The sequence below is a fragment of the Dendrobates tinctorius genome, unplaced genomic scaffold (assembly GCF_039654945.1).
Source record: "Dendrobates tinctorius isolate UK_male_01 unplaced genomic scaffold, ASM3965494v1 ptg000063l, whole genome shotgun sequence".
Lineage (NCBI taxonomy): Eukaryota > Metazoa > Chordata > Amphibia > Anura > Dendrobatidae > Dendrobates > Dendrobates tinctorius.
This window is the reverse complement of record NW_027361731.1, coordinates 21,621,962-21,640,320: the sequence shown is the minus strand read 5'-3', so window position 1 is coordinate 21,640,320 and position 18,359 is coordinate 21,621,962. Positions and strand designations below refer to the sequence as shown.

At 48.6% G+C, this 18,359-nt stretch overlaps 1 protein-coding gene across 5 annotated transcripts in view; it reads left to right on the top strand.

The window, feature by feature from the left end:
* The window catches only part of LOC141094204 (uncharacterized), a 228,984-nt gene that overhangs the window by 81,253 nt on the left and 129,372 nt on the right, over positions 1 to 18,359 (top strand). The window contains exon 1 of one of the 5 annotated variants that reach the window (XM_073579986.1): positions 14,714 to 14,828. The exons of 3 other annotated variants lie outside the window; for them this stretch is intronic. The gene's annotated coding sequence lies outside the window, so the exon portion shown is untranslated. Of the gene's footprint in view, positions 1 to 14,713; positions 14,829 to 16,832; positions 16,879 to 18,359 lie in introns of those variants that run through there. One more of the 5 variants, XM_073579987.1, reaches the window with a different exon arrangement.

The window sequence follows — 18,359 nt, the reverse complement described above, 5'->3', positions numbered from 1 at the left end:
TCTACTCTCTATGCCCCCTACAAGGTCAATAATAAATATGTTAAAAAGAAGCGGGCCCAAAACTTACCCCTGTGGTACCCCACTGCTAACCGTGACCCAGTCTGAGTGTGCTCCATTAATAACCACCCTTTGTTTCCTATCCCTGAGCCAGCTCTTAACCCACCTACACATATTTTCCCCTATCCCCATTGTTCTCATTTTATGTATCAACCTTTTGTGTGGCACCGTATCAAAAGCTTTTGAAAAGTCCATGTACACCACATCCACTGCATTCCCTTGGTCCAGTCCGGAACTTACCTCTTCATAAAAGCTTATCAAATTAGTCTGACAGGAACGGTCCCTTGTAAACCCATGTTGATATTGGGTCATGAGGTTATTCTTCTCCAGATACTCCAGTATAGTATCTTTTAGAAAACCCTCCAGGATTTTACCCACAGTTGAGGTTAAACTTACTGGCCTATAATTTCCAAGTTCAGTTTTTGTCCCCTTTTTGAATATTGGCACCACATTTGCTATACGCCAGTCCTGTGGTACAGCCCCTGTTATTATGGAATCTTTAAAGATTAAAAATAATGGTCTATCTATGACTGTGCTTAATTCCTGCAGTACTCGGGGGTGTATCCCATCCGGGCCCGGGGATTTGTCAATTTTAGTGATTTTTAGACGCCGCCGTACTTCCTGCTGGGTTAAGCAGGTGACATTTAACAGAGAATTTTTATCCCTGATCATGTTATCCGTCATGGGATTTTCTTGTGTAAACACTGTTGAAAAAAAGTCATTTAGCATATTGGCTTTTTCCTCATCCTCATCCACCATTTCACCCAGACTATTTTTAAGGGGGCCAACACTCTCATTTTTTAGTTTCTTACTATTTATGTAGGTAAAGAATATTTTGGGATTATTTTTACTTTCTCTGGCAATGAGTCTCTGTCTCAATCTTTGCTGTCTTGATTTGCTTTTTACAGAATTTATTTAATCTTCTGTATTTAGTTAATGCCTCATCACTACCTACTTGCTTTAATTCTGTAAATGCTTTATTTTTGTCCCTTATTGCGCCCCTTACAGCTCTATTTAGCCATAGTGGTTTCCTCCTATTTCTCGCATGTTTATTCCCATATGGTATATATTGTGCACAGGTCCTATTCAGGATGCTAATAAACGTCTCCCATTTTCTTTGTGTATTTTTATGTCTCAGGATATCGTCCCAGTTAATTGAACCAAGATCATCTCTCATCCGTTGGAAATTTGCTTTCCTGAAGTTTAGTGTCCTTGTAACCCCTCTACTACACTTCTTATTAAAGGATACATGAAAACTTATTAATTTGTGATCACTATTACCCAAGTGACCCCCAACCCTTACATTTGATATGCGGTCTGGCCTGTTGGTTAATATTAGGTCTAGCAGTGCCCCCCCTCTTGTTGGGTCCTGATCCAGTGGTGAAAGGTAATTGTCTCTCATAGTTGTCAGAAACCTATTACCTTTGCTGGAACTGCAGGTTTCGGTTCCCCAATGTATTTCAGGGTAGTTGAAGTCCCCCATAATAATGACTTCTCCTTGAGTCGCTGCTTCATCTATTTGCTTTATGAGGATATTCTCTGTAGCTTCCATTATTTTTGGAGATTTATAACAAACCCCTATCAGTAATTTATTATTTTTCCCCCCTCCCCTTATCTCTACCCACAGGGACTCTACATTTTCATTAGATTCATATATATTATCATGAAGGATGGGTTTTAAGGATGATTTTACATATAAACACACGCCTCCCCCTCGCTTATTTGTACGGTCATTTCTGAACAGACTATAGCCCTGTAAATTATCCGCCGGTCCTGGCTCTCGTCCAGCCATGTCTCAGATATCCCCACCATGTCATAATTATGCTCCAACAACATTAACTCCAATTCCTCCATCTTGTTGGCGAGGCTTCTGGCATTAGTATACATGCACTTTATGTATCTCTCTGTACCTCTATTCTTTCTTATATTATTAACTGTTCTAACCCCACCCCCCATGCCACCCCCACCCCCAATGTCATTATTTGTGCCCAGATCTCTATCTGCACTGTCTTCCCCTCCTATAAAAGGAATACCCTCCCCCCCGTCCCTAGTTTAAACACTCCTCCAACCTTCTAGCCATTTTCTCCCCCAGCACAGCTGCACCCTCCCCATTGAGGTGCAGCCCGTCCCTAGCGTAGAACCTGTAGCCAACTGAGAAGTCGGCCCAGTTCTGCAGGAACCCAAACCCCTCCTTCCTACACCAATTCCTGAGCCACTTATTAACCTCCCTAATCTCCCGTTGCCTCTCTGGTGTGGCACGTGGTACAGGAAGTATTTCTGAAAATACCACCTTGGAGGTCCTTGCTTTAAGCTTACAGCCTAATTCCCTGAAATCATCTTTAAGGACCTTCCACCTACCTCTAACTTTGTCATTTGTGCCAATGTGCACCATGACCGCTGGATCCTCACCAGCCCCTCCCAGTAATCTGTCAACCCGATCAGCGATGTGTCGGACTCGAGCGCCAGGTAGGCAGCACACCGTTCGACGATCCCCGTCTTTGAGACAGATTGCCCTATCTGTTCCCCTAATAATTGAGTCTCCCACTACCAGAAGCAAAAGGAGTTGAGCCCCAACCAGCTGCCCCTTATAAACCCTTAATTACTGTATGAACTCCCACCCTTAATTAACCCCTTGTAAATATAGTTACACCTCAAGATTTAAATGCAATATAGTTTACCCTTAAAAACACAGATAGTAAAATAAGAGATTAACCCTGAAGAGAGAAAATATAGGTTAAACAAGCCCCCAAAGCCCCCCAAAAATTGAACAGGTAGAAAGCACTCAGCAACTTACAATTCAGCAACTCACACAGGTATTTGTTATAGGTTTTCCAAATACCTCTTCACTGAATTTCAAGTCACACACTTACCACAGTTCGCACTTACGCTCAGGTCACACTCAGCTCGTTCACACTCGCTCAGGTAGAAGATTTAAAAGAGTTTTTTTTTTTTCCCCCTTTCACCAGCACACCACCTTGCTGCTCAATGCACTTCCAAAAGGGAAGGCAGCCGACGCCCTTCTGAGTCGCTGGTGATTTCTCTGCTGGATTCTTGGAGACCAGTCTGATTCCTGCTTCCCAAAGATAAGTTTTTGCTCTGCTATTGAACTTATTAGTTTTGGTTTTGTTTACTTTGTTTTTTGGAGTTCAGCTATCCCCGGCCGGGGGTGTGCTGGATTCTTTTTCCTTGATCAGTGTTCTCTTTTGCTCTGCTTCCAGAATATTCTGAGTGCAGATATAGGGTTTGAAGTCTAGTGGCTTCAGGGTCCTTTTTGCGTTTCAGTTGTGTTGGTAATATTTTTAGCAGGGTTTTCTCGGATTGCAGAAAGCAGCTTTTCTGTCCTGTCCTTTTTAGTTAGCTTGGGCACCATTGTTTGCTCAACCTATCTTTCTATCTGTGTTAGTGTTTTCATCTTGCTTCACCGTCATTATATGTTGTGGGCTGCCTATTGCTTTGGGGTCTGCTCTGGGGCAGTTTTTCCCTTTTCTCTCTTTAGGCTTATGTAGATCTCCAGCGGTGACGAGGTGTCTAGGATCACCGTAGGAACACTCCACGGCTACTGCTAGTTGTGTGATAGGATTAGGGGTCTGCAATCCGCTAATTTCCAACCTCTCTGATTTTCTGGGCTGAGCTTGTGTTTTGTTTTTTTCCCTCCTCGATGACTCAATCATAACAGAATCATCAGCCATACCGCAGATTCTAGGGTAATACTACCCTAGCCAAATTATCAATAGTAATGCTCACCACAAATAAGTACAAAAATCCAAGATCACCTCCAATTGGAGTACAGATCAACACCAGAGCATTTCAAATGGTAAAATATAATTACTTTTATTAATACAAATATCAAAACATTAAAAGACATACAAGTTTCCAAGATCAGTGCAAAAAGAGAGGGACCTGCAACTCCCATTACATGTATTTTTCTGCTGCATGGTATAGAACCTCATAGCTAATAAGCAATCAGTTGATGTATGCTCCTGGAAAGTTATACTATAAATGTCTGCTGTTTACTCAAACATGCAGAGTATAATGACTACACAGCACAAGCTTATCGGTTCAGATAAACCAAAGTTATAAAATAACATCCATGGTATACCTATGTAAACTAGTTAGCATTAAAGCTACTGAGGCCATTACCTGAATCCTGGCAGCGTTAATGGAAGTCCCCTGGGAGAAAAATCCCTCCACCCCGACATGCACGTTTCGCTCCCAGCTTCCTCGGGGGGCGTGTCTAAACAATGGGTGTGTTGAGTTTAAATACCAGCCTCAGCCAATCAGAAAGAATCTGTCTTCCATGCTTCAGCCAATGAATCAAACTCTTTCAAAAAGCACTATAGGGATGGTTGTATGGCGCATGTGCCGATCGCGCTCCACTCCACTTCACTAAAAGACATCCTGCCGCGGTCATAATGAACAGCCTCCTATCTCCCATCATCCAGTTGACGATGAGGGACGAACACCGTCAGTGTAACTGCCCACGGCACGCATGTCAGGAGGGTGCCGAACCGCGCATGCGCACTCCAACCCCATACTGCTCATATCATTGGCCCACATAACTAAACGATTGAAGCGAAATTCAGTATATTAGTCATTGTAAAGCATAAATGATCATTGTGCGTAAACATAATCACTATCATAACCTGAGCAAAGGGATTTCACAATATGAAAGTATTTGATATAAAAATATGATGTTAAGTATCGCGGAAATACCCACTAACTCTTCTCACAAAATTCGAAAGGACAAATATACATACATAACACTTCAAAATGTCCATCAAAATATGCCCCATACTAAATGTGCATAATTATTACAAAGAATGTACAAAATAACCAATCACCAAACTACCGACAAAAAAATGTCTGGAAATCCCAAGATACTATATTCTGAGCCAAACCGTTGTGAAAAAATAATCAAAGTCCACCACATATACAAAGCAGGAAGAAATCCTACATAGATGATTCTGTATAAATCCGTTTTCAGTATGGCTGCACTCGGATGGATTCCGATATCTTGCTTGTAGATTTTTCCCAGACTCTTCTTACGTCATAGATAAAGCTCAGATAAAAGCAGGAAGAAATTCTGCGTAGATGATCCTGTATAAATGCCGTTTTTAGTATGGCTGCACTCGGATGGATTCCGATATCTTGCTTATTGGTTTTAACCCCAAACTCTTCTTTCGTCATGGATGAGGCTCATATCAAAGCAGGAAGAAATTCTGCGTAGATGATCCTGTGTAAATACCGTTTTTAGCATGGCTGCACTCGGATGGATTCCGATATCTTGCTCATTGGTTTTAACCCCAAACTCTTCTTTCGTCATGGATGAGGCTCATACCAACAAACCCAAAATAAAATAGAAAAATGTAAGTACAACAATAACAGAAACAATAAAAACACCCAAACCTTAAAAATGATCAGGAGAAAAACCAAATAATATCCTATAGAAACGCACCAAAACCAGCATTTTCATTAAGACCTTGAGGTTGCAAAGTACCCAATTTAAATATCCACCTACACTCCAATCTGGCAAGTTCTTTACCAAAATCCCCCCCTCTAGAGTTTAATGCAATGCTGTCAATCCCTTTAATTTTCAGCAACTGTGCCTTGCACCCATGATATCTTTTAAAGTGTCTCGGTAATGTTTTGAGAACACTCTCATCTTCCACTGTTTTGGCCTTTTCTATATCTAAGCAATGCTCTCTGGTGCGAATTTTCAATTCACGGGTGGTTAGGCCCACATACACTTTATTACACGGGCATGTAGCATGATATATTACCCCTTTACTTGAACATGTTAAATGTCTTCGGATTTCAAAAGATTTAGAACCATTGAAATTCTTAAAAGTATTAGCCCTAATCAAATTAGCACAAGCCCTACATACTCCACACGGAAAAAAGCCAGGATTATCACACATAGTGGATTTAATCTTTTTGTTGGATTCAAAGTGGCTATGCACCAATCACGTAATGTCCGCGAGCATTTGGCTACCATTGAAGGATATGGATCCAGAATTTTACTTAAGGTCGGGTCACTCAATAAAACATTCCAGTGTTTATTTAAAATATTCCTCAATTGACTCCATTGATCATGGAAAGTGGTTATAAACCTCACCTTGTTCCCTGATGAGTGATTATTCTGTGCCCTACACAACAGAGAATCCCTCGGCGTCTGTTTTGCTCTATTGTAACCTTTGCGAATACTCCTATGGCTATAATTGTGTTCTCTGAAACGTTGTGATAACTCTTTGGCTTGTAATTCGAACTGATGGTCATCTGAGCAAATGCGTTTAATACGTAAAAATTGGCCAATCGGAATTCCTTGTATCAAAGTTTTTGGATGAAACGATTCCGCATGCAAGAGGGAATTAGTAGCTGTTTTTTTGCGAAATACAGTCGTAGAAAGCTCTCCATCATCAGATGCTGAAATGAAAATGTCCAGAAATGCAATACTTCGACCAAACTTATGTGTCAAATGAATATTATAAGAATTGGTATTAAGGACCTTCATTGTCTCATTCAATTCATTCAAGGAGCCCTCCCAAATAAACAATACGTCATCGATGAATCTGATCCAATTATGGATCTGCTTCATCCCTGGTATAGCATCATCAAGGAATATCTCCCGCTCCCAGAACCCCAAAAATAAATTGGCATACGAGGGGGCACAAGAGGCCCCCATCGCAGTCCCCTGTGTTTGTAAATAGATTTTTTTGTTAAATGTGAAAACGTTATGTTTAAGTACAAAATCCAATAGTTGAATAAGCAATTCAACCATGGGTTTCGGAATGTTGCTCGATCTCAGAAACCATTGGACCGCCCTAATACCATCTTCATGTCGAATAGAAGAGTAGAGCGCCTCCACATCGGCTGTTACCAATAGCATGTTATCATTCAGTTGAACCTGATTAAAATGGTTTAAGGCCGCTGTTGTATCTTTAATACATGAAGGCAGCTCCTGGACCAATGGCTTCAGAAAATAATCCACAACATCACAGATAATTTCGCAAAGACCCTCATTACTAGAGACAATTGGTCTCCCAGGAGGATTTTGAATATCCTTGTGAATTTTAGGAATCAAGTAGAAGGTTGGCAACTTAGGTTTCATGTTCTTAAAAATATCAACCAATCTCTTAGCAATGATGTGGTGTTCAAGTGCGGTTTCCAAGATCTCAATTAGCTCCTGTTGAAACTTCACTGAGGGATTAAATGTTAACTGTCTATAACAGTTCTTGTTGTTCAATAGTTTTTCAGCCTGCATTATATACATGCAATTTGGCCTGATCACTATATTACCTCCTTTATCCGCCATCTTGAACACCACATCATCCCAGGATTCCATTGTCTGCAAAGCCCTCCTCTCTTCTACTGTTAAATTAGACTGACCAAATCGTGTTCGTGGTAAAGAGGCTATATCATTGGTCACCAGCTTAGTGAACACTTCCACTGCTGGGACCAATGATAGTGGAGGAAATTTCTTTGATTTACCTACCAAATGTTTGGGGAAAAGACTCGCTTCTGAAAATTGTTCTTCCATTAAAGATTGAAGATTAGCCAGTGCTTCCTGCTCTTCCCTTGAAGGAAATAACTCAAACTGGTCCGCTTTAAAATGAACTTTCTGTAAAATTAATTTTCTTGAAAAAAGATGTAAATCCTTTACTAATGTAAACGTGTCTGCATGGGATGAAATTGAAAAAGTTAATCCCCTCTGTAACACCGCAATTTGTATATCTGACAACTCATGTTGAGATAGATTAATTATCTTAAGATGATCCTCCCGTTTGGTCAAGTTCGTATTTTTTATTGTTTTTTTCTTTCCGTATTGTCTAGTCCTTGGGAAAAATTCTTGAGCAGGCATCTGGCTCTCACTTTCGCTCAATGAAGACATCGAATGGAGGGAAGAACTACGTGAAGTGGTCCTTTTAGTTGAAATTTTTCTCAGCTGCCATCTAAAAATCTTTCCTGTGGCGAAATCTAAATTGTCACGTTCAAATTTCTTAAATTTGTCTGAGCTAATTGCCTTCTCCCACTTCTCCATATCCTTCTCCAAATTCACTATAGCTTCCTGGAAATTCACTGCTGTCATTTCTGATTGCAGTTTTTTTTGTAATTCAGTAATCTCATCTTCCAGATTCTAGGGTACTCAAAAGGGGTTCTATATGTAATGTGTGCATCCTTTATCATGTAGTAATGTATATATTTTCTCCATTTGTTTAATTGTAGGTTCCTCACAACTGGCCTTTCTTATGCCGCACTCCATCTTGAGTTTTTGATTGGGCAATCGACTATATCTGGCATCGTTCGGGCTACAAGTTCGGAAATCTGGACCAGACTTAATCAAATGGTCATGCCAGAGCTCAAGATGGGAGACTGGTTGAGGATTGCCAGGGGATTTGAGTTTCACTGCCAATTCCTCAATTGTATTGGAGCCCTGGATGGGAAGCATCCGTGTGCGTAAGCCGCCGAACTCAGGGCCCCAATTCTATAATTATGAACAATATTTTTCTGTAGTTTTGTTGGCTCTGGTTGACAGTAACTACAGGTTTATAATTGTAAACTTTGGGGCTTATGGAAGAACTGGAGACTCTAGCGTCTTCCATTATGAGTCGGCGGCTGCGCAATAACCAGTTGGACCTACCACCACCACGTCAGCTGCCAAAGGAACAAATCAAGAAGTGGTGCCTTATGTCCTAGTGGGGGATGAAGCCTTCCAATTCACCAGGCATGTAATGAGGCCATACCCGCGCAGAAACCTTGACCACCGGCGCCGGATTTTTAATTTGCGCCTTTCACGTGCCTGAAGACTGGTGGAGTGTGCCTTCGTTATTCTTTGTGCCAAATGGCGTGTCCTACAGTCTGCCATTCAGCTGAGTGAAGCCAACGTCAATGAGGTCATCAAAGCTTGTGTGGTCCTCCATAACTTCACTAGACTGCATGATTGTTCCTCATCTGATGTTGGTGAAGGTGTGTTGGACAATGGGGATAGGCCTAGCCCACATGTTCGCCCTTTACGTCATCCTCTCTCAGGACTCAAAGTCCGTGATGTGTTCACCCAGTATTTTGCTTCACCTAAGGGTGCTACTACCTGGCAAGATCAGGCTGTATCTATGTTCTGATGTTCTTATGTGTATATAAATATGATTTGTTACTGTCCTATAATTTGAGTGTTCTGTTTATATGGCCTAAATTTGTCTTACTTATTCTAATGCTTAAAATAATGAAAGAAGAGGCCCAAAGTTGCATTTTGAAATTTTTTATAAATGCAAAAAATAACTTATGATACTGTTTACCATATTTTTGTCATATGGCAGATATTTCCCTGCCCATTGGGGTTTTTTCTGTATTGCACATTATTATTTGGACACCCAAATAGGTAACAAGAAACATTTGCTAACACAAAAACATAAACAACTTTTTGGTTTTATATGTGCTGGTAGCTTGGCGGAGGTGATGGCGGGAGGCCTTCATCTCTTTGTTGGGGGTTGGGGTGCCCAGCTTGACCAGCACCCTGTTGGGGTGGATGTTTTTGGCCCTGTGGTAATATGTGTAAATGGTCATGTAGCTGCGCACCAAAGAGACCATAAGGATAATGGCGATTATACTTCTGTGGCTGACTGTAGCCACGTCCATCATACCTCCCAAATATGACCATGTCGTCCAAACCCAGGTTGTGTCCAGCCTCCAACACCGGGTCTGTACAAGTGGCCATATTGGGCAGGTTGGTTATAGGCTGCCATTTGGCCCTTTTGTGGCCAAGGTTGGTTTGGGGGGAATGGGTGGAGGTGTAGGCACACGTGCAGGCGGAACTTCAGATCCTAATTGAGCATGCAAATCTGGTTGCCGGGCAAGGCAGATACGGTTACGGGGTGAGAGCTGCCACCTCTCAAGATACTCAAACAACTCATATGGGTCATTGGGGTGTGTGCATGCATCAATTAGGATCTGAATGGATCCGCGCACACGTAGCCTCACCTCATGGGGTAGGGGACAGAGGTACCGGGCCAGGCTTCATGAATATGCCTCTTCACCCTCATCCTGGGCAGCCCTGGACAGGTAATTGACGACACCTGTGTCTACATGCCTCCGGGTATCACAGGCAGTGTTGTCTCTTCTCTGTCTCCCACGGCGGCCTACGGCTGCAGGCTGGGGGACCCCTCAAGACGGCCAGTAGGGCAGCTGCTGTTGCCGGGGTCTTCGACGTTGCTGGTGGCTCTGCTGGTTCTGTACCAGGTCCATAACCTGATGCTGGTCCTGGTGTTGGTGGAGCTTGGGGGTTGCAAATGCTCGGGTCAGATCATGGGCCAGCCACCTCTTCAAATCCCCCGGCTGGGTCTATAATGGCCTCAGTATCCGACCTGTCTCCCTCTCTGTGAGGTTGGACTAAGTTCTGTTAGGAAATGTAATAAAAAAAAATATAGCTCTGACCCTAAACAGCATATGTGTCATGTGGCATGATGTCTGTACTTACGGTCTGAGATCCATAATGGGTGCCAAAAATGACAAGCGGTCAAAATAGATGTACTTCCGCTTAGTTGGTGCTGCTGCCCCATTCCTGGCCCTCTGCTGTCTTTCCTCTGCTGGTCGCAGATGCTGCACCAGCGTCTCATCACATCCTCAACTGCAATGTGAAGGAAAATGGACTTTAACCTTTGGGAAATGTGCCAAGCAATATTCCTAACATTTCACATAGTCATGTGGCTTTGTAGGGGGTGCTTTTGAGCAAACTTTCTCGTTAGCAAACAGGGATACCTACATACACAGTATAGGATTTTAGGGGCTACTTTAAAAAAAGGTGACTTCTGGCCTTTAAGGTGATTGTTAAAAAAGGCAATTACTTACGAATTTGTTGTTGCTCCTCATGTGGCCGTTGGGCAAAGTCTGGAAACATCTGCACACAGATGCGCCTCCATGCCACCTCTTTTCTGGCCCTATCGGAGTAATGTGCATCCCAAAGTTCGGGCTTTCCTGCACCAACACAATCAACAGCTCCACATTAACGTGGGTAGACATGCTGCTGTACTCCGTGGAGGCGTACTTCCTGGATGTCTGGAGCGCTTTTTGAGCTAATTTGCATGTCTAAGCTTCCTGTTGATTGTTTGGCCCATTTCCTGTCACCAGGAGAAGTCTTGCGTATTTCTCGCAAGTCACACATGTGTTCTGTGTGTAATGCATTTTTTTTGCGCACCTATAGACTTGCATTGGTGTACTACTATCGTAGTAAGCTGACAATCGCAGCATGCTGCGATTGGCTCGGCCTGTAAAAAATACGCGAGAAAAATACGGCTGATGGGAACTACCCCATAGAGAATCATTAGTCCGTGTGTAATGCATTTTTTTAAACGCCTCTCACTCGTCCGTACTTCTCTCGTGTGACGCCGGCCGGAGGCTGTGTGCCCACGTAGCGATTTTCAAGCGTTTTTGCCGCGATTTTCGGCGTGAAAACGCTGCGAAAACGTTTAAAAATCGTGTACATGACGCCCCCATGCATTCCTATGGTATTCCGCACATGCTGTGCTAATGCTGCGCTTTTTCCGCGGCGGAATCGCATCGCGGGAAAAAAATCGCAGCATGCTCATTCTTTTGTGCGGAATCGCAAAGAATTGCCGCGATTCCGCACCCATAGGAATGCATGAGAATCGCTTACTTCCCGCATGTGGCTATGCCCACCATGCGGGAAGTTAAGCGTCTCATGTGCGGTTGGTACCCACGGTGTGGAGGAGAGGAGACTGTCCTCCAGGCCCTGGGTACCATACCCCTGTAAAAAAAAAGAATACAAAATCTGGGTATATTTACCTTCCGACGTCCCGCGCTGCATTCCCGGCCTCAGCGTTCCCAGTAATGCCTTGCTGCAAGGCCCTGTAATCATGTAGTCTCGCGTGACTCTAGCGGTCTCGCGAGATCGCTATAGCAACGCGAGACTACGTCATCACAGGTCTCGCAAGGCATCGCTGGGAACGCTGAGGCCCGGGATGGCAGCGCGGGACGCCGAAAGGTAAATATACCCCGATTTTTTATTTTTTTTAGCATTTTAACATTCTATCTTTTACTATTGATGCTGCATAGGCGGCCTCAATAGTACAAACCTGGTCACACTTGTCAAACACTATGTTTGATGAGTGTGACCAACCTGTCAATCACTTTCCAAGCGATGCTTCAAATCCCTTGGAAAGTGCTTGAATAACGCACGCGAAAATCGCAGCAAAATCGCGATCATAATCGCGGTAAAATCGCGGTGAAATCGCACGGAAAAAAACGCGCGATTTCTGGGAAGGAGTCCGGTTTTTAGTGAGCGTTTTAAAACGCTACGTGGGCACATAGCCTAACTGTGCAACTAAATGGAAAGTGAGAAGCTCCAAACATGGAGTCTGTCAGCTTCTTCATCTGTTGGCAATCCAGTTTCCTTCACTGTGAGACTCCCGGTTAAGAAGAGCCCACAAGTTCTTAATAGGGTTTAGGTCATGTGAGGATGGAGCGCACGGCTCTGCTCTGTCCACACGATGCTCCTCTCCTTACACATCGTATACACACACGGCTGCACTCCGTACACCTCGTACACACACAGCTCTACTCCGTACACCTCGTACACACACGGCTCCGCTCCGTACACCTCGTACACACACGGCTCTGCTCCGTACACCTCTTACACACGGCTCCGCTCCGTACACCTCATACACACGGCTCCGCTCCGTACACCTCGTACTCACACGGCTCCGCTCCGTACACCTCGTACACACACGGCTCCGCTCCGTACACCTCGTACACACACAGCTCCGCTCCGTACACATCGTACACACACGGCTCCACTCCGTACACCTCATACTCACACGGCTCCGCTCCGTACACCTCGTACTCACACGGCTCCGCTCCGTACACCTCGTACACACACGGCTCCGCTCCGTACACCTCGTACACACACAGCTCCGCTCCGTACACATCGTACACACACGGCTCCGCTCCGTACACCTCATACACACGGCTCCGCTCCGTACACCTCGTACTCACACGGCTCCGCTCCGTACACACACGGCTCCGCTCCGTACACCTCAAACACACACGGCTCCGCTCCGTACACCTCAAACACACACAGCTCCGCTCCGTACACATCGTACACACACGGCTCCGCTCCGTACACCTCGTACTCACACGGCTCCGCTCCGTACACCTCTTACACACGCCTCCGCTCCGTACACCTCATACACACGGCTCCGCTCCGTACACCTCGTACTCACACGGCTCCGCTCCGTACACCTCGTACACACACGGCTCCGCTCCGTACACCTCATACACACACAGCTCCGCTCCGTACACATCGTACACACACGGCTCCGCTCCGTACACCTCATACACACGGCTCCGCTCCGTACACCTCGTACTCACACGGCTCCGCTCCGTACACCTCGTACACACACGGCTCCGCTCCGTACACCTCAAACACACACAGCTCCGCTCCGTACACATCGTACACACACGGCTCCGCTCCGTACACCTCTTACACACGGCTCCGCTCCGTACACCTCATACACACGGCTCCGCTCCGTACACCTCGTACTCACACGGCTCCGCTCCGTACACCTCGTACACACACGGCTCCGCTCCGTACACCTCATACACACGGCTCCGCTCCGTACACCTCGTACACACACGGCTCCGCTCCGTACACCTCGTACACACACGGCTCCGCTCCGTACACCTCTTACACACGGCTCCGCTCCGTACACCTCATACACACGGCTCCGCTCCGTACACCTCGTACTCACACGGCTCCGCTCCGTACACCTCAAACACACACAGCTCCGCTCCGTACACATCGTACACACACGGCTCCGCTCCGTACACCTCTTACACACGGCTCCGCTCCGTACACCTCATACACACGGCTCCGCTCCGTACACCTCGTACTCACACGGCTCCGCTCCGTACACCTCAAACACACACAGCTCCGCTCCGTACACATCGTACACACACGGCTCCGCTCCGTACACCTCTTACACACGGCTCCGCTCCGTACACCTCATACACACGGCTCCGCTCCGTACACCTCGTACACACACGGCTCCGCTCCGTACACCTCATACACACACGGCTCCGCTCCGTACACCTCGTACACAGGCGGCTCCGCTCCGTACACCTCATACACACACGGCTCCGCTCCGTACACCTCGTACACACACACGGCTCCGCTCCGTACACCTCGTACACACGGCTCCGCTCCGTACACCTCGTACACACACGGCTCCGCTCCGTACACATCGTACACACACGGCTCCGCTCCGTACACCTCATACACACACGGCTCCGCTCCGTACACATCGTACACACACGGCTCCGCTCCGTACACCTCGTACACACACGGCTCCGCTCCGTACACCTCGTACACCTCGTACACGCGGCTCCGCTCCGTACACCTCATACACACACGGCTCCGCTCCATACACCTCGTACACACACGGCTCCGCTCCATACACCTCGTACACACACGGCTCCGCTCCATACACCTCGTACACACACGGCTCCGCTCCATCCACACTGGAAACCCCTCCTGACCCCACACTGAAACTTCCCCTCATCCAGCACCATGACAACCAGCACAGCAGAGTCCTGCACACACTGAGGCCCCTGATCATGTGACCCCTGACTCCTCCCCTCCTGTGACCTCATCACAGGTCCTGTGCGCACAGAGCAGCCATATATGTGGAGTGCGGCTCTGCGGGTGGAGGTCGGTGCTGGAGACTCCATTATTCTCTATGTGGAGTGCGGCTCTGTGGGTGGAGGTCAGTGCTGGAGGCTCCATTATTCTCTGTGTGGAGTGCGGCTCTGCGGGTGGAGGTCGGTGCTGGAGGCTCCATTATTCTCTATGTGGAGTGCGGCTCTGCGGGTGGAGGTCGGTGCTGGAGGCTCCATTATTCTCTATGTGGAGTGCGGCTCTGCGGGTGGAGGTCGGTGCCGGAGGCTCCATTATTCTCTGTGTGGAGTGCGGCTCTGCGGGTGGAGGTCGGTGCTGGAGGCTCCATTATTCTCTATGTGGAGTGCGGCTCTGCGGGTGGAGGTCGGTGCTGGAGGCTCCATTATTCTCTATGTGGAGTGCGGCTCTGCGGGTGGAGGTCGGTGCCGGAGGCTCCATTATTCTCTGTGTGGAGTGCGGCTCTGCGGGTGGAGGTCGGTGCTGGAGGCTCCATTATTCTCTATGTGGAGTGCGGCTCTGCGGGTGGAGGTCGGTGCTGGAGGCTCCATTATTCTCTATGTGGAGTGCGGCTCTGCGGGTGGAGGTCGGTGCTGGAGGCTCCATTATTCTCTATGTGGAGTGCGGCTCTGCGGGTGGAGGTCAGTGCTGGAGGCTCCATTATTCTCTGTGTGGAGTGTGGCTCTGCGGGTGGAGGTCGGTGCTGGAGGCTCCATTATTCTCTATGTGGAGTGCGGCTCTGCGGGTGGAGGTCGGTGCCGGAGGCTCCATTATTCTCTGTGTGGAGTGCGGCTCTGCGGGTGGAGGTCGGTGCTAGAGGCTCCATTATTCTCTATGTGGAGTGCGGCTCTGCGGGTGGAGGTCGGTGCCGGAGGCTCCATTATTCTCTGTGTGGAGTGCGGCTCTGCGGGTGGAGGTCGGTGCTGGAGGCTCCATTATTCTCTATGTGGAGTGCGGCTCTGCGGGTGGAGGTCGGTGCCGGAGGCTCCATTATTCTCTGTGTGGAGTGCGGCTCTGCGGGTGGAGGTCGGTGCCGGAGGCTCCATTATTCTCTGTGTGGAGTGCGGCTCTGTGGGTGGAGGTCGGTGCCGGAGGCTCCATTATTCTCTGTGTGGAGTGCGGCGCTGCGGGTGGAGGTCGGTGCTGGAGGCTCCATTATTCTCTATGTGGAGTGCAGCTCTGCGGGTGGAGGTCGGTGCCGGAGGCTCCATTATTCTCTGTGTGGAGTGCGGCTCTGTGGGTGGAGGTCGGTGCTGGAGGCTCCATTATTCTCTATGTGGAGTGCGGGTGGAGGTCGGTGCTGGAGGCTCCATTATTCTCTATGTGGAGTGCGGCTCTGCGGGTGGAGGTCGGTGCTGGAGGCTCCATTATTCTCTATGTGGAGTGCGGCTCTGCGGGTGGAGGTCAGTGCTGGAGGCTCCATTATTCTCTATGTGGAGTGCGGCTCTGCGGGTGGAGGTCGGTGCTGGAGGCTCCATTATTCTCTATGTGGAGTGCGGCTCTGTGGGTGGAGGTCGGTGCTGGAGGCTCCATTATTCTCTATGTGGAGTGCGGCTCTGCGGGTGGAGGTCGGTGCTGGAGGCTCCATTATTCTCTATGTGGAGTGCGGCTCTGCGGGTGGAGGTCGGTGCCGGAGGCTCCATTATTCTCTATGTGGAGTGCGGGTGGAGGTCGGTGCCGGAGGCTCCATTATTCTCTATGTGGAGTGCGGGTGGAGGTCGGTGCCGGAGGCTCCATTATTCTCTATGTGGAGTGCGGGTGGAGGTCGGTGCCGGAGGCTCCATTATTCTCTATGTGGAGTGCGGGTGGAGGTCGGTGCTGGAGGCTCCATTATTCTCTATGTGGAGTGCGGCTCTGCGGGTGGAGGTCAGTGCTGGAGGCTCCATTATTCTCTATGTGGAGTGCGGCTCTGCGGGTGGAGGTCGGTGCTGGAGGCTCCATTATTCTCTATGTGGCGTGCGGCTCTGCGGGTGGAGGTCGGTGCTGGAGGCTCCATTATTCTCTATGTGGAGTGCGGCTCTGCGGGTGGAGGTCGGTGCAGGAGGCTCCATTATTCTCTATGTGGAGTGCGGCTCTGCGGGTGGAGGTCGGTGCCGGAGGCCCCATTATTCTCTATGTGGAGTGCGGCTCTGCGGGTGGAGGTCAGTGCTGGAGGCTCCATTATTCTCTATGTGGAGTGCGGCTCTGCGGGTGGAGGTCGGTGCTGGAGGCTCCATTATTCTCTATGTGGCGTGCGGCTCTGCGGGTGGAGGTCGGTGCTGGAGGCTCCATTATTCTCTATGTGGAGTGCGGCTCTGCGGGTGGAGGTCGGTGCAGGAGGCTCCATTATTCTCTATGTGGAGTGCGGCTCTGCGGGTGGAGGTTGGTGCTGGAGGCTCCATTATTCTCTATGTGGAGTGCGGCTCTGCGGGTGGAGGTCGGTGCCGGAGGCTCCATTATTCTCTGTGTGGAGTGCGGCTCTGCGGGTGGAGGTCGGTGCTGGAGGCTCCATTATTCTCTATGTGGAGTGCGGCTCTGCGGGTGGAGGTCGGTGCCGGAGGCTCCATTATTCTCTGTGTGGAGTGCGGCTCTGCGGGTGGAGGTCGGTGCCGGAGGCTCCATTATTCTCTGTGTGGAGTGCGGCTCTGTGGGTGGAGGTCGGTGCCGGAGGCTCCATTATTCTCTGTGTGGAGTGCGGCGCTGCGGGTGGAGGTCGGTGCTGGAGGCTCCATTATTCTCTATGTGGAGTGCAGCTCTGCGGGTGGAGGTCGGTGCCGGAGGCTCCATTATTCTCTGTGTGGAGTGCGGCTCTGTGGGTGGAGGTCGGTGCTGGAGGCTCCATTATTCTCTATGTGGAGTGCGGGTGGAGGTCGGTGCTGGAGGCTCCATTATTCTCTATGTGGAGTGCGGCTCTGCGGGTGGAGGTCGGTGCTGGAGGCTCCATTATTCTCTATGTGGAGTGCGGCTCTGCGGGTGGAGGTCAGTGCTGGAGGCTCCATTATTCTCTATGTGGAGTGCGGCTCTGCGGGTGGAGGTCGGTGCTGGAGGCTCCATTATTCTCTATGTGGAGTGCGGCTCTGTGGGTGGAGGTCGGTGCTGGAGGCTCCATTATTCTCTATGTGGAGTGCGGCTCTGCGGGTGGAGGTCGGTGCTGGAGGCTCCATTATTCTCTATGTGGAGTGCGGCTCTGCGGGTGGAGGTCGGTGCCGGAGGCTCCATTATTCTCTATGTGGAGTGCGGGTGGAGGTCGGTGCCGGAGGCTCCATTATTCTCTATGTGGAGTGCGGGTGGAGGTCGGTGCCGGAGGCTCCATTATTCTCTATGTGGAGTGCGGGTGGAGGTCGGTGCCGGAGGCTCCATTATTCTCTATGTGGAGTGCGGGTGGAGGTCGGTGCTGGAGGCTCCATTATTCTCTATGTGGAGTGCGGCTCTGCGGGTGGAGGTCAGTGCTGGAGGCTCCATTATTCTCTATGTGGAGTGCGGCTCTGCGGGTGGAGGTCGGTGCTGGAGGCTCCATTATTCTCTATGTGGCGTGCGGCTCTGCGGGTGGAGGTCGGTGCTGGAGGCTCCATTATTCTCTATGTGGAGTGCGGCTCTGCGGGTGGAGGTCGGTGCAGGAGGCTCCATTATTCTCTATGTGGAG